The 13,127-nt window shown below is 48.1% G+C and overlaps 1 protein-coding gene across 7 annotated transcripts in view; it reads right to left on the bottom strand.

Annotated features, from left to right (window-relative positions):
* LOC138488904 (sodium channel protein type 2 subunit alpha-like) overlaps positions 1-10,649 on the bottom strand; it is a 1,014,718-nt gene extending 1,004,069 nt beyond the window's left edge. For all 7 annotated transcript variants that reach the window (XM_069616299.1, XM_069616302.1, XM_069616297.1 and 4 more), the window contains exon 1: positions 10,408-10,649. The gene's annotated coding sequence lies outside the window, so the exon portion shown is untranslated. The remainder of the gene's footprint in view (positions 1-10,407) is intronic.
* Between the last annotated feature and the right edge of the window lie 2,478 nt (positions 10,650-13,127).

Raw genomic sequence — 13,127 nt, 5'->3', positions numbered from 1 at the left:
CCAATTGACATAACAGCATCAAGATTATAAATAATTCCCTTTTTTTCTCATTTAGGTTCCACTTCACACCAAAACCTTTCTGTGAGATCATGGATATAGTTGGACTAACAATCAGAGGGCCAGAGACTCATTTTTTAACTTGCTTCTAAAACCTATACTTAGATTTTTTGCGAGAAAGTGTGCTGTTAAATGCACTGTTTTGGGGATTTTTTTTTCCAAACCTTTGTTAGGGAAAACTTCTTCTCTCTCTCCAAAATGTCAGTATCGGGGACCTGGATTACTCAATGTACTCTAAAGTACTGCACTGCAAGAGTAGGCGTCCAACACTCTCTATTAAAATCTATAAATAATAGGTTGGGTCCATTTTCTCACATCTTTCTTGGTGGTAAAACCTCTATAAAGATGCTCCTAGATGTGCTCGCTTTAATCATTCATTCGGTGAAATGTGGGTTGGGTGTTTACTTTCCACCACTCTCACCATGCCCCAGTCCACACTGATTGCCATATACCTGAGAAGACTTAGAAGTATAATACATAACAGGTGGCAAAGTTCACGGGCATTGCTTCCTGAAATTACCCCAGTTACAACATGTCATGTCCTGCCATATAATGTCATGCTGCGTTGAGACGATACTTGACATGGCATGTTGCGTGTATTTCTTTTTTTTTTGTATTTGTAGCGCGCACTACAGCCCACAGGCATCGAGGCGCTATGAGGAGACGTAAGAAGGATTGATTAAGGGTTACAGAAATGCGGCCCAACAGAGTGTTGCTTAGTACAGAATGTTTCATTGCATGATACATTTGAACGGTGTTACTTAGATGCATACACAGAGATACATACAAATGGACATACAGCCCTTTCAATCAACAAACAGCCTAGTTTTGATGGCTTTACGGAAGGCTAAATGAAAATATATTGACCTGATCTGGGACGGGAGGGTGTTCCAGAAAGTGGCAGCCATGGTGGGGAAGCTAGTGCCGCCCGCATGCACTCTGCGTGTGAGAGGAACAGTGACTTGATTAGAATAACCCATGCTTTCTGTGTATTTCTCAATTTCATGCAGTAACCCCTGTTGGTCTTGGGGGTATCATAAAATGTTGTGGTGAAGCCACAACAGGTGAGGTCGACCGATTTCGATGGTTCGTGAGTGATTACCGACCATCTTCTTCAGGACAAGATCGATCTTCATGTGCTACTGAAAACGCTGTGCTGCAGAAAACGCTGCAGCCTGCTCAGTCCTACAGCCTTGGGACTGAGCAGGATGCAGCGTTTTCTGTGCCCGCCTTGAATTTCCTCAGGCACGCCACTGGAGAGAACTCATTTATTGCTCCCAGCGGACCTCCTGGACAGCCCAGCCATCCTTTCCAGGATCCCCTTGCAGCCTGTTACCGCTGCCCTACTAAGAGGACAGACACTATTCAGTAGCACATGAAGATCGATCTTGTCCTGAAGAAGATGGTCGGTAATCACTCATGAACCATCGAAACCGGTCGACCTCACCTGTTGTGGCTTCACCACAACATTTTATGATACCCCCAAGACCAACAGGGGTTACTGCATGAAATTGAGAAAAACCCAGAAAGCATGGGCTTTTCCATCCCATAACTAGTGGGATAGTGCATTTTTAGTGATAAGTTGGTATCACCTAATCCACCCTCCAGGCAACCACCCTTTTGCAAGGAAAAATCGAGTCATCAAGGTTAAAATAAAACTACATGACCATCCCGATGCCTCCATTTTCGCACTTGTCATCTCTAGCTGTCTAGATTTAAGAATACGAGGTCTAATCCCCCTCTCGCACTCTTTCACATAATAGTGCTGGTTGCTCCCACTCCCATCTTGGTTTTCCCATCCCCCCTGCTCCCCCGCCCCTTCCCATCTTTCAGGTTGTTGGTGACCAGAAAAACCAAACTAAGCCAGACTACCCTCCAGTCAGGTAGCACGCCCAATTTCGCTTGGGACCAGCTATCCCACACGACACCTTCCTCTACCCAATAGAGCACCAGACCAGCTCCTTAAACTGTGTCCAAGAGAACAGGACCACGGTCAATAGAAATCTCATTAGTTGTTTTTTCTTGCCCTTATCGGCAAGTTGATGAACCTTTTCCCCAGTAAACCGTTCCCTGTGTATCATTATCTCCCTATGGTTTGGGAAGGCAATTGCCACTCTGGCTCTTTGAGCTTTAATTTACCCTGTTGTTTTTCTTGATTAGAATAAGCCATTCTAGAAGGTGTAGACGGCGTGTGTCTGATGATCCTTTGATTTTATATAGAGCCATATGCCAAATGTGCAGCAATGGGTCACGCAAACTTTGAGTTTCCTTGGACCAACTTACTAAATTGCAGCAGCTGTATTATTAATGATCAATTCTTGTAGAATAGTTTGACATTGACGTCAGTACTAATATATCATAAACCAAGTATGCAATGGTATTTTTCCTTCCCACTGGCATCAAAAGACTCTTCTTCCTGACTCATAATGAGTCGTGTCAAGCATCAGCTGTACAAGAAACTATGAATAATAGGGAAAGACAAGTGGGAGAGACTATGGGGCGATAAGTCAAGGGAACACTAGACGGTTCACTTAGTATGCAACTTGATGGTCTGATAATAACATCACTATGGTGCTCATTTTCTGAAAAGTGTTAATTGCTCGTACAGGACCGCCAAAATGTATACAAGATAAGGTGCACAAAAACCTTTTAAAACAGGAGAAATAACCTGCCATTTTGTTTACAATTGGTCGTCTATGGGATGTGCCTGCTTTTAGGGATCTCTGAAGTTTGTTGTTCAAAATTAACTCGACGAATCACATTTTGTGGCATTTCTTTTGCTTTTTATTTTACTGCATAGGTGGGGAGACCTCATCCTCCAACCCCACCCCCGGAAGCCCTCATCACCTATCTCCAAACCCCTTTTTCTATATACCTAAGCCCAACCCAGCATCTATGTTTTTTGCAGAAAAAAACAGGTTACAAAAAAGCAAACAAATGTGAGTCGATCCAGTTACATCACACAAAGTGGGTTTAGCAGGTGCAAACAACAGGCAGAATTTGTAGGAATCCATTGGTTTTACACCAGCATGAAAATGGCATTTTGGCATTAAAGCATTCATTTTTTGCAAGCAGGGGTATTGTACAGCAGAAACAGTCTCCCTGTTCTGTGCCCCCACTCTGCCTGCAAAATTATTTAAAATAATCAGAAGCATAAAGAAAGGATTAAACCTAGCATTAACCTTGCCTACCAAGTTTTAACACATTTTGGGCACCCGAATATGAGAAGGAAACCCCTTAGTCCTTGTATGATGAACAGCGTGTGCCGGTTCACATTAAACCCTAAAGCTGCCAATGATATGCTATTCATTAAATCACGCTCACAAAATATCACTAGGTGAAATAGTATACAAAGAAGGAACTGAATCATGACGGGTACACAATTCTTGCTGCATTATGCATTTTAAACATATACAAAAAGTCTAATTTCCAAAAGTGAATATCCTGTTCCTTTGTCATTATCAATTATTTCAATTGAGATGCACGTCGGAGCTCCCCGTTTTCTGGAACACCTTTCCATAGATTTAAATGTGTACGGAATGTTAATGGACATTTTAACTGCTACATTGCTTTTCTAAACATTAAACACAATGGGCCTCATTACGAGTATGGAGGTAGCCATGCTGCTTTTAGCGGCATGGCTATCCCCATACTGGGTACCGGGTCCGGGTTCCAGGAATGAGGAATTACCGGGCCATTCCGACCTTGGAGGGCCCGGTAATTCCCTTTTCTGGGACCCAGACCTGGTACATCCCCATTCCCATTTGAGCCCCCATAGGGCTCAATGGGAATGGGGAGGATGCTAACAATGGGCCCGTTAAGAACGGGCCCGTTGTTAGCATCCTGGTCTGCTAGCGGGTCCCGCTAAGGACGCCTGGTTTTACCAAACGTCCTTAGCGGGACCCGCGAGCAGACCTCGTAATAAGGCGGTAGAGAGTTAACAGCGCCGGCAGCTCTACCGGTGCTGTTAACCCTCTACCACCTTCCTCGTAATGAGGCCCAATGTCTGTTAAACTATCTATGCAGAAGCTAGTGAGGCCCTCGGCCGGTACCTGAACGCTTCCTGGATGAAGGGCTTGCGCATGGGCCATGTGGCTCCACGACCCCTAGGTTTCTTGTGGCCCCTCTCTTTGGGAGGGCCCTAGTACCCAAACCCCAAGTCTGCAACCTGGGAGCAGTTGTAGTGGTAGGGTGGTGGTGGAGGGGGGACAGTCAAACACCCACTGCAGGCCTCCTTTCAGACCCATACGTGCCCGATCCATGCCTGCAAAATACTACAGGCCAGAGACCCCTAGGGCGACATAAGGATCCCTTCACCCTGTGTGGCACCAAAACCTGCTTCTACCACTGCCCGGGAGTCTTGTTGGATTGGTACCAGCCTGAATTTGAGCTGTAAATCAATAGAGTTACCAAGCTAGCCTACTTTTACCTGAGGCTCTGCGGGCTCTTTGACTGCTTGGAAAAATACTACATTATATCCAAAGGCCTAAGAACTACAGTGCCGGGCTAATCTTTGGTCAAGAGAGGACAGATTGCATCAGCCCTAAATTATAGACATCAAGATTCCCGTATCTAACCTACAAAGGCTCTCTATTTTACCAAAGAGCTACCAATTTGCCTGCAAATCCGACTCCCATGGTTATCCTTTACCAACTTCTGGTTCTATGTAGGCTGGACTACTGCAACAGGCTCTTTCTCAGTCTGCCTCTTTCCTCCCTCTGCCCTCTTCGACTAATCCAAAATAGGGCTGTGAGACTTATCCTTGGCCACAAGCCGAGGGACTGCATCTCTCCAGCCCTAAAATCTCTCCACTGGCTGACGGATGCTGCAATGATGAGATTCAAGACCCTCTGCATCATCCGCATGGCTTTCTGGGTCCTGGGACCCCGCTTCATCCAACTTTCTCTCCCTAAATGCACCCCTGCTAGAGACCTTTGGTCCTCTAGTTCCAACTCTCTGCAGATCAGACGCTTCCCTAAGCAGAGAGTGGGGGAGTAGATCTCTTTCTTGGGCAGGTGCCTCCCTCTGAAACGACCTTCCTGCCACTCTCAGACTTGAGCAGGATCTTCTTAAATTCCGGAAACTTCTCACGACTTTCCTGCTCTCCTCGTACTTCCCTCCCTCTTTCACTTGCTAACGTCCCCCTGCCATTGCGACTAGATTCCTGGTCCATTGTGTGCCTTACTGTGACCGGACCCTCTTTGTCTAGTCCACTCCAGCACCCTTACCAACACTTGCCCTTGGGCACACTTCCCTGACTAGTCAGAGTCTGGTCCACCCCCCTCTTCGCACCAGTTGACACTTACCCCTGATTTCCTCTGACACTTGCCCAGCCCTAGGGCCCCTACATTCCTACACCTCCCCTCAGCCCCTCCCTTGCACTTACTGTCATTGAACTTCCACTATCTGAATGTCACAAGGCCTAGTAGTGCCGTGTTTACCGTTTTACTGTTATTGTTTTCTCCACTGCCCTCCCCAACTGTCTTGTGGCACCTTGAAACACTTGTGTATAGGCGCCTTACAGATGTACAATAAATAAATAAACACTTGCTAACTTATCAATGCCTGAAATATGTTCATTTTGGGGAGGGCTGAATTTTTCAGCATCAAACCTCGCCTCCACCTCTCTTTGTTTATCCATCTCGTACCTGAGTGTTTAATGTTTAGACGCGCACTTAACACGTGCCCGCCCCTCTCTATCTCTGCGTATGCCCCCTACTGCCATTCCTCAACATCTGTTTGCGTAGTTCTGCTTGTTGCTCCCTGCTTTCTCACCATTCCTACGTGATGTAGGCGATACTTAGCAATATATAAAATCGTGCTTTGGCAAAGCTTTTGTGAAGGCATGGGATAGGCATCTTCCAGTCACTGCCGTAATGGTTCTACCTGGCCATAAAATGGCACCTGCTGCCAAGTTATGTTATCACCTCACTATGTCATGGGAGCACCTGGCAAATGCCTAACTAATCTATACACAAGAGTCAGCACTGCTGACCTTGTGAATGCTTATTTTAAACAGAAACCCACTGCAAAGAACAGATTCAAGACATGCATACCCATCAAGTGGATGAAGACACACTAGGTTGAGACATTTTTATTACACCAGGAGATGGTTTACAGCTGAAATTAAGCCATTACCTTTCAGAAGATTACTTAGAAATAACATGTGCAGGCCCTTAAAAGCGCAAAGCTAGCTCAACGAGATCCCAGGGGAAATCTTTTGGGCGGGGAAACAGGAAATGAGTGGCAATGCCATACGGACTATCATGGCCATGTAAATGGGTGGAACACCCACAGGCTGCGTGCCCCATCCTCACATCCCATCGTTCTCCCCTCTTAGCTTCCATGCTGTATCTGCAGCCCTTACAGCACCACTCAGTAGCCAAAACTAATCATGCAAATCAAACATACATTAAAATAAAACTTCGTTTTCATAGCGCATTCGGGAGGATTAATACAAGGCGCGTTAGAGCGTAATGCGGTAGAGTTTTGCAATAACTTGTGCTTTACAGTTTTATTACAAAAATGGGTGGATGCGTGCAACTGTTTTGATGTTTGACACAATGTCAAACTGATTTATTTTCTGTTCAAAATGAATTATTAATGATTGCTTAAAGTTATGTTCCCTTCCCATCCATTACCGCAGTAACCATCTTTGGCCAAGGGCGCACATTCTGGACCACCAGGCACTTACCACGTTCAGTAGCACAGGGTAACATTTAATGTAGCAATTTTCCATTATCAAATGGACATAGGAAAGACTATACATTGTTCATTAAAAAAAAAAAAAAGCTCGCCCAGGGACAAGTGAAACCGAAATGGATTTGCAACTACCAACGTCTATCCAATTCCAAACACGAGCATGATGGGATTTCTATGCCAGGAATTCTCTCTTCCCCATTCCTGGGATTCGTTCCTAATCCGCTCTAATGTACTCATGCTGCAGTATCCATTGCACGTCGACATTACACGCGGAGACGCAGGGCAGTTGCCCCCGGGTGACGTTAGAAACTGGACCTGTCTGGCCCACTGTAATGTGAACTCAAATAAATGTATGTGCCAAGAAGGCAAGTGATGCCAGCCTCGCCGGTTTGCGTTCCATCCCGAGGCGGCCCAGGAACCTGGGGCGGATGATTCAAAATGGAGGCCTAGCACCAGTTTCACTAGCTAGCGTTGGGTAATCACACCACGTGACAGACAGTCGCTTCTCATGCACTCCATCACTTTCACTGCTAGACCTGTCCACCAAAGTGTGCCGTCAGCAAAGCCCATGCGTGTTTCAATCAGGAAGCGCCGCAAAGCTCCCCCAGGGGAGGGCTCTGGCCCCCAGGATGCGCTCGCTGGAACACTCACAAGGCTCCTGGTGCACACTGGGGCAGGAAATGGAAAACCGCCGAAGAGGTACTCAGAGGGGGCTGGGTGGGGTGCAACGTGTAGTGTCGACCTTAATTCCCCCACCGAACTTTGCCCTCACCCCCTCGACACGGCCACCGCGAGCTTCTTTGACGTTTTCAGCATTTCTGCTGACTGCTTGAATTATTTACAGCGTGCAATCGATGATGCCAGCACCAGGCTGCTGCATGGACGCAGGCCCACGCGCGCGGAGGAGGACCCCCGCCGATCCTTTCTGGACTGCAGAGTGATGTGGGAAGCATCAGAAATCGGCCCCTGCGCAAGACGGACGCCCTATGCGCGTGTTACTAAAGTCACACCTCGTGTGGAAAGTGCACTTTCAAAGGCAGTCCTAGGCAAGCATTAAGGTCACACTGTACAGGCACAAGGTGATTATTACAGTCCTAGGCAAGCCATAAGGTCACACTGTGCAGGCATAAGGTGATTGCATAAGGTGATTATTACAGTCCTAGGCAAGCCATAAAATCACACTGTGCAGGCATGAGGTGATTATTACAGTCCTAGGGGAGCCATAAGGTCACACTGTGCAGGCATGAGGTGATTATTACAGTCCTAGGCACGCCATAAGGTCACACTGTGCAGGCATGAGGTGATTATTACAGTCCTAGGCGAGCCATAAGGTCACACTGTGCAGGCATGAGGTGATTATTACAGTCCTAGGGGAGCCATAAGGTCACACTGTGCAGGCATGAGGTGATTATTACAGTCCTAGGCACGCCATAAGGTCACACTGTGCAGGCATGAGGTGATTATTACAGTCCTAGGCACGCCATAAGGTCACACTGTGCAGGCATGAGGTGATTATTACAGTCCTAGGCGAGCCATAAGGTCACACTGTGCAGGCATGAGGTGATTATTACAGTCCTAGGCGAGCCATAAGGTCACACTGTGCAGGCATGAGGTGATTATTACAGTCCTAGGCGAGCCATAAGGTCACACTGTGCAGGCATGAGGTGATTATTACAGTCCTAGGCGAGCCATAAGGTCACACTGTGCAGGCATGAGGTGATTATTACAGTCCTAGGCACGCCATAAGGTCCCACTGTGCAGGCATGAGGTGGTTATTACAGTCCGAGGCACGCCATAAGGTCACACTGTGCAGGCATGAGGTGGTTATTACAGTCCTAGGCAAGCCATAAGGTCACACTATGCAGGCATAAGGTGGTTATTTCTTCGGAGCACGAGGCATCGGTTCTCCTGAAAGCTGCACACGTATAATAAAACAAACGACGGCCCTGCTTTAATATTGTTGGTCATCTCCATTAGGGGGAGCTGGCGGGGGCTACCGGCAACCCACTGTGCGTTGCCCACCCATATGTGCATGCAAGTGAGTTATATAATAGCAAGCCCTCTGCGCTTCTCAGAAAGTCCCTACACGAAAGCGGTGCTGCTATCTCATGTGTGTTGCGCTTGCCCATTTCCAGCCGTTGTGCAGTTTTACACCCAGAGCCCACATCTAAAATCATGGGCTTGATGAAGCATGACGATACAGCACGGGGGCGGGGGGCAGTAAATCGTATTTACATGCGGTCATCGTGTAGTTGTTGGTGCTTGAAATAGTGCCCGCCAGGGTTGCCAGAGGTCGTGTGCGTGTCTAGACCTTTAGAAATGCGTTGGGTTGTGCCCCCTTGCACACAGAAGCCAAGATATGTTGTGTTCTCCCCACTCAGCATTAGCGGTGCTGTATCAGACTACATGTTTAGACAATGGCCTGCCCCTTACAGGGGTGCCCGCTGGCACTGGAAAATGCTGATAAATGTGATTTTCATGGGACCAGAAAGGTTGGTGCCCACTACGCACACTTGCATTTATTTTGGTTTGCGCGCGTTTGTTTCCAGGGCGCCCACCCCCGCCACCTCTACATAGCTAAAGCGATTGCAGGGGAGCGCCCCACCTGCACAGCTGCGTGTAAAAACACGCCAGTGGCTTTGACAGAAAATGGCTGTGTGAGTCATCCCGGAGTATGTTCCCCAATCTGCCGCGGCGGCGGTCATTTACAGCAAGCTGCTCATTAGATGGCGGGCCCCTGAAGGACAACGCTCTGGAGAGAGTTCCGCCAGCGCGGAGCACTCACGTAGAGCGGGGTGTTCCCTCCATCCATTTTGCGCATCTCCACTGCAAACCATTGAATATTAAAATGCAGACATTTTCAAGGCGGAGGATTTGAGCTCAGAGACACTCTGGCATTTACTGTATACTTGAATGAGACATATTGAAAAATAAGGCACGCACTGAACGTTTTACCGTCTCACCACGTTTCAGAATTAACCCGGCAACACCATTCACGCTAGTCACGGGTCAATCAAAAACCAGGAAATGCACTAACGCATTTCACTGCAAAAGCATTGATTTTTCCCTAGAAACAACAATAGCGAAGCCCCCAGGGCTGCGGCTACAGAAGGGCGACCGTCTGTCCCACGTACCCCCGCTGGCCCCCAGGCAGCTGCAGGCGCGCCGGGCACCAGAAGGCAGAAATCTCGGGCTTCGGGAGCCGCAGTCTTTTCAAATGCAAGAGGTTTTCCACAGCGGCTTCAATTTGCGCAGTGTACAGTAGCAGGCAATATGACCTCCGGTGGGGAGGTGTGAAACCCACGGCAGGCAGCCTGGCAAATGCTTGCATCCAGCACAACAGTCTCACACGAAACACACGTCAATACAAGCACACAGATGTGTGGAAATAGGAAGGTTTGGGGGCATTAAAGCACACACTGCAGTAAAACGTAGCCACGCCAGCCGGACGCCCAATGTCATTTTGTCACACCAAGAGAGAGAGAAAAAAATGCGGATAGTAATGAGATTAGCCCCTCGTTCTGCATTGCACCTAATATTCACACCAAGCCCGAGCTTCCAGCCTGCTTCTCCAACCCGGCCACCAGCACGGGAGATAAACCCGAGCCACCTGACGCCTAGGATGAAATATTCCGCATCCTTCCTTACCTGGTGGGGAAACATCTCACGGGTAAGAATCATCACATCAGGGAGACGGGCATCCACACATGTCCAGGTTCGAGCCTTCCGTCTTCTCGAAGGTGTGCCGAGCAGCAGCCTCTAAAGCCGAAAAAGCCTCAGCAGTGAATCCATTATTACTGGGGAAAAACAAAGAACGCTCTCCAGAATCCTCACCATTTCAGCCCGTGCTTCCTGTTCTGAGCATCACTCTATGGTAGCTATTAGCTCAAATAAATCAGGAAACATCTTGCATGCTGAGGACCGCACCTTGCGTGACAGCGCCATCTACCGGCAGGTGGCAGGAAGTTCCTCAACACCAGTATTGAGACTGCTTACGAGCGACTTTTTTTCCCCTGCAATTGTCTTATAGTCCGATTGCACCCGAAACACGGCGTTTGCGTGTTAATGCCACCAAGCCAGTATATTCCCTTCGTGTAATAAAAACATGTCGTTTCAGCTGTTTTCTCAACATATGCCGGACTGCCCCGCCGGAAATTGTAAGAAACGGAGTGCTGCGACCGTAGGGAGCTTATTGAAAAACGCTGCAGCAGGAACTCGCTGACTTTTATCAATGGGGAAACATGGGCTTAGGCTGTCCTGAAAACGACCCTTCTAAGTATTGTGATGTAGCCGGACCTCCCCAATTGCCATCGTTTTATTCACACTCTTATTGGAAAAAAACGAAGGAGCCCTGTCTGCACTCATTGCTATGTGATTACAAAGCGTTTCATCTAGGGTGCTCGCTGTGTACAACGTAAATGGACCCCTTCTGGCTCACATATTAAGCAACCGTGTGCAGGCCACTGCTCTAGAGAAACCCCAGGCATAAGGTTATTTTGTGTAGAGCCTTTGGACGTCTAGCTCTCGCCCGTTTCGCTGTCCCGCCCCTAACCAACACGGGCTCAGCACACGGGGGTGTCAACACATATCTGAAAGGGGAGACGGTGGTCCATAGAGCCCCATCCTCAAGTCTTCGATCAAAAAATAAACACAGAAATGTTCGTTAGATATAATACACACTTTCCATTCACTTGTTGTCTACTTTACACTCATCACGAATCGAGCCTGCACGATTCTTCAGCCCCAATGTATCAGGTCCTGTCTGCCCGCAGCCAAAAGAAAGGACCAGCTGCTCTTGATTGCATTACGCCCCCTCCCCCAGTCAGGATCAATCTGTGTCGTTCAATACGAACGCTTAACCACCAGCAGCGGGCCCCCTTCGGGGCCGACAGAGACGCCCCGTCACTAGTAACAGGGCATAGCCGTCCTTCCTCATCACCAGGCTTCGTGTCCTTATCCAGGAGGGGAGCAACCCCTCTTGGAATGTGTAGAGGGCGCACAGTGGCAGATGTTCATAAGGTCGATGGCGCGGAGGAGAGCCATATCACACAGAGCACCAAAACTGGAGCATCACAAAGTGCGTGCTGTGTGCAGGGTACATACAGCCAGGGCCGGCCTTAGGGCAGAGCTGGCTGGGCGACGGCCCGGGGCGCCATGTCCCCCAGGGTGCCATTAGCCACCCGGCCACGCCAGCTTGGGGGGAGTCTTTCAAGGGCTCCCCCGAGCTGGCATAGTGGGAGAAGGTGCGGCAGGTGCACTTTTGTTATTAAATGCGCCCGCGGTGACCGGGCCCATTTCATAACAATATTCACATGATTACCTGCTTGGTCCGACGCGGGAGCAAGGGGGTTTGCATTGTGAGCGTCCTTTTCCAATGATTAGCTCCCTGCAGCGCTGGAGCGAGGAGGTTGAAAAAAATGCTGGCCTATCCTGCCACCCTTCCCGCCCCCGTTGAAGAGGGGCTCACGGGAAGGGGGGCGCCAATTCACCCAGCCAGCCCTGCGTGCAGCAACAGCGTCCTGCTTTGAGCTAACTGCACCACAGGCGATAAGTGGAACATGTACACACTCAGCATGGGGCAAACGATAAGGGAACTATGTTTTTGGCAGCTTGTTGAAAATAAGGACGGTTTATTTCTTCCGTATACGTAAAACGTTTATTTAAAACTAGTGTGAAAACCCGTGTACACGGGCCAAAGTGCGTGAGGAGAGACATTTCCGGAGTGTTAGTATATTATGCGGTATATTTGATTGCAAGTCATGTTAATAGAAAAATACATCTGGTCTTATATATATTCCTAAGGCAACAGCTCCCTCTAGCAGTGACAACAGGCAAAGCGGGCAGTATCTACTGTGCATGACTGCATCGGACAAACATCGATCTGGCCTTTTATTATATTGTATGATATTTAGGTCCAGAAGATGTCCAAGGAAAAAGCACACTGCTATGCTAATTACAGTGTATTCATTGTGGCATGTTTTGCATAAGCGTGCATGTTACAAAAACAACATTACCCTTTTACATTTTACTTCATTCCGGTGACATGGTAAACAGCACTATTCTGTAGTTACACATTTACATGTTTCTATAACACTACATATAATCATGATGATTTAGATTAATATATGCCTTACTTGACTTGTTCGTCACCATCACAGGGGGTCGAGAGCAATGTTGGATTGGGCAATCTGGAGATGGGGAAACTTCCCAATGTTCCACTTGCGTATCTGGGCCTATGGGCATCTACGAAGCATAACCATTCCTTTCCGGATTTATAACCACCAACTCTGCATGTATGGGCCAGCTTTTTTGCTGAAGTTAGAGGTTTCTGCGACTCTGCTCAATAGACAGAGACATAAGCATCTCAG

The sequence above is a fragment of the Ambystoma mexicanum genome, chromosome 9 (genome assembly GCF_040938575.1).
Source record: "Ambystoma mexicanum isolate Mex_15411 chromosome 9, UKY_AmexF1_1, whole genome shotgun sequence".
In the NCBI taxonomy this organism is placed as follows: domain Eukaryota; kingdom Metazoa; phylum Chordata; class Amphibia; order Caudata; family Ambystomatidae; genus Ambystoma; species Ambystoma mexicanum.
The sequence above is the reverse complement of the archived record's forward strand: the minus strand, read 5'-3'. Positions and strand labels throughout refer to the sequence as shown.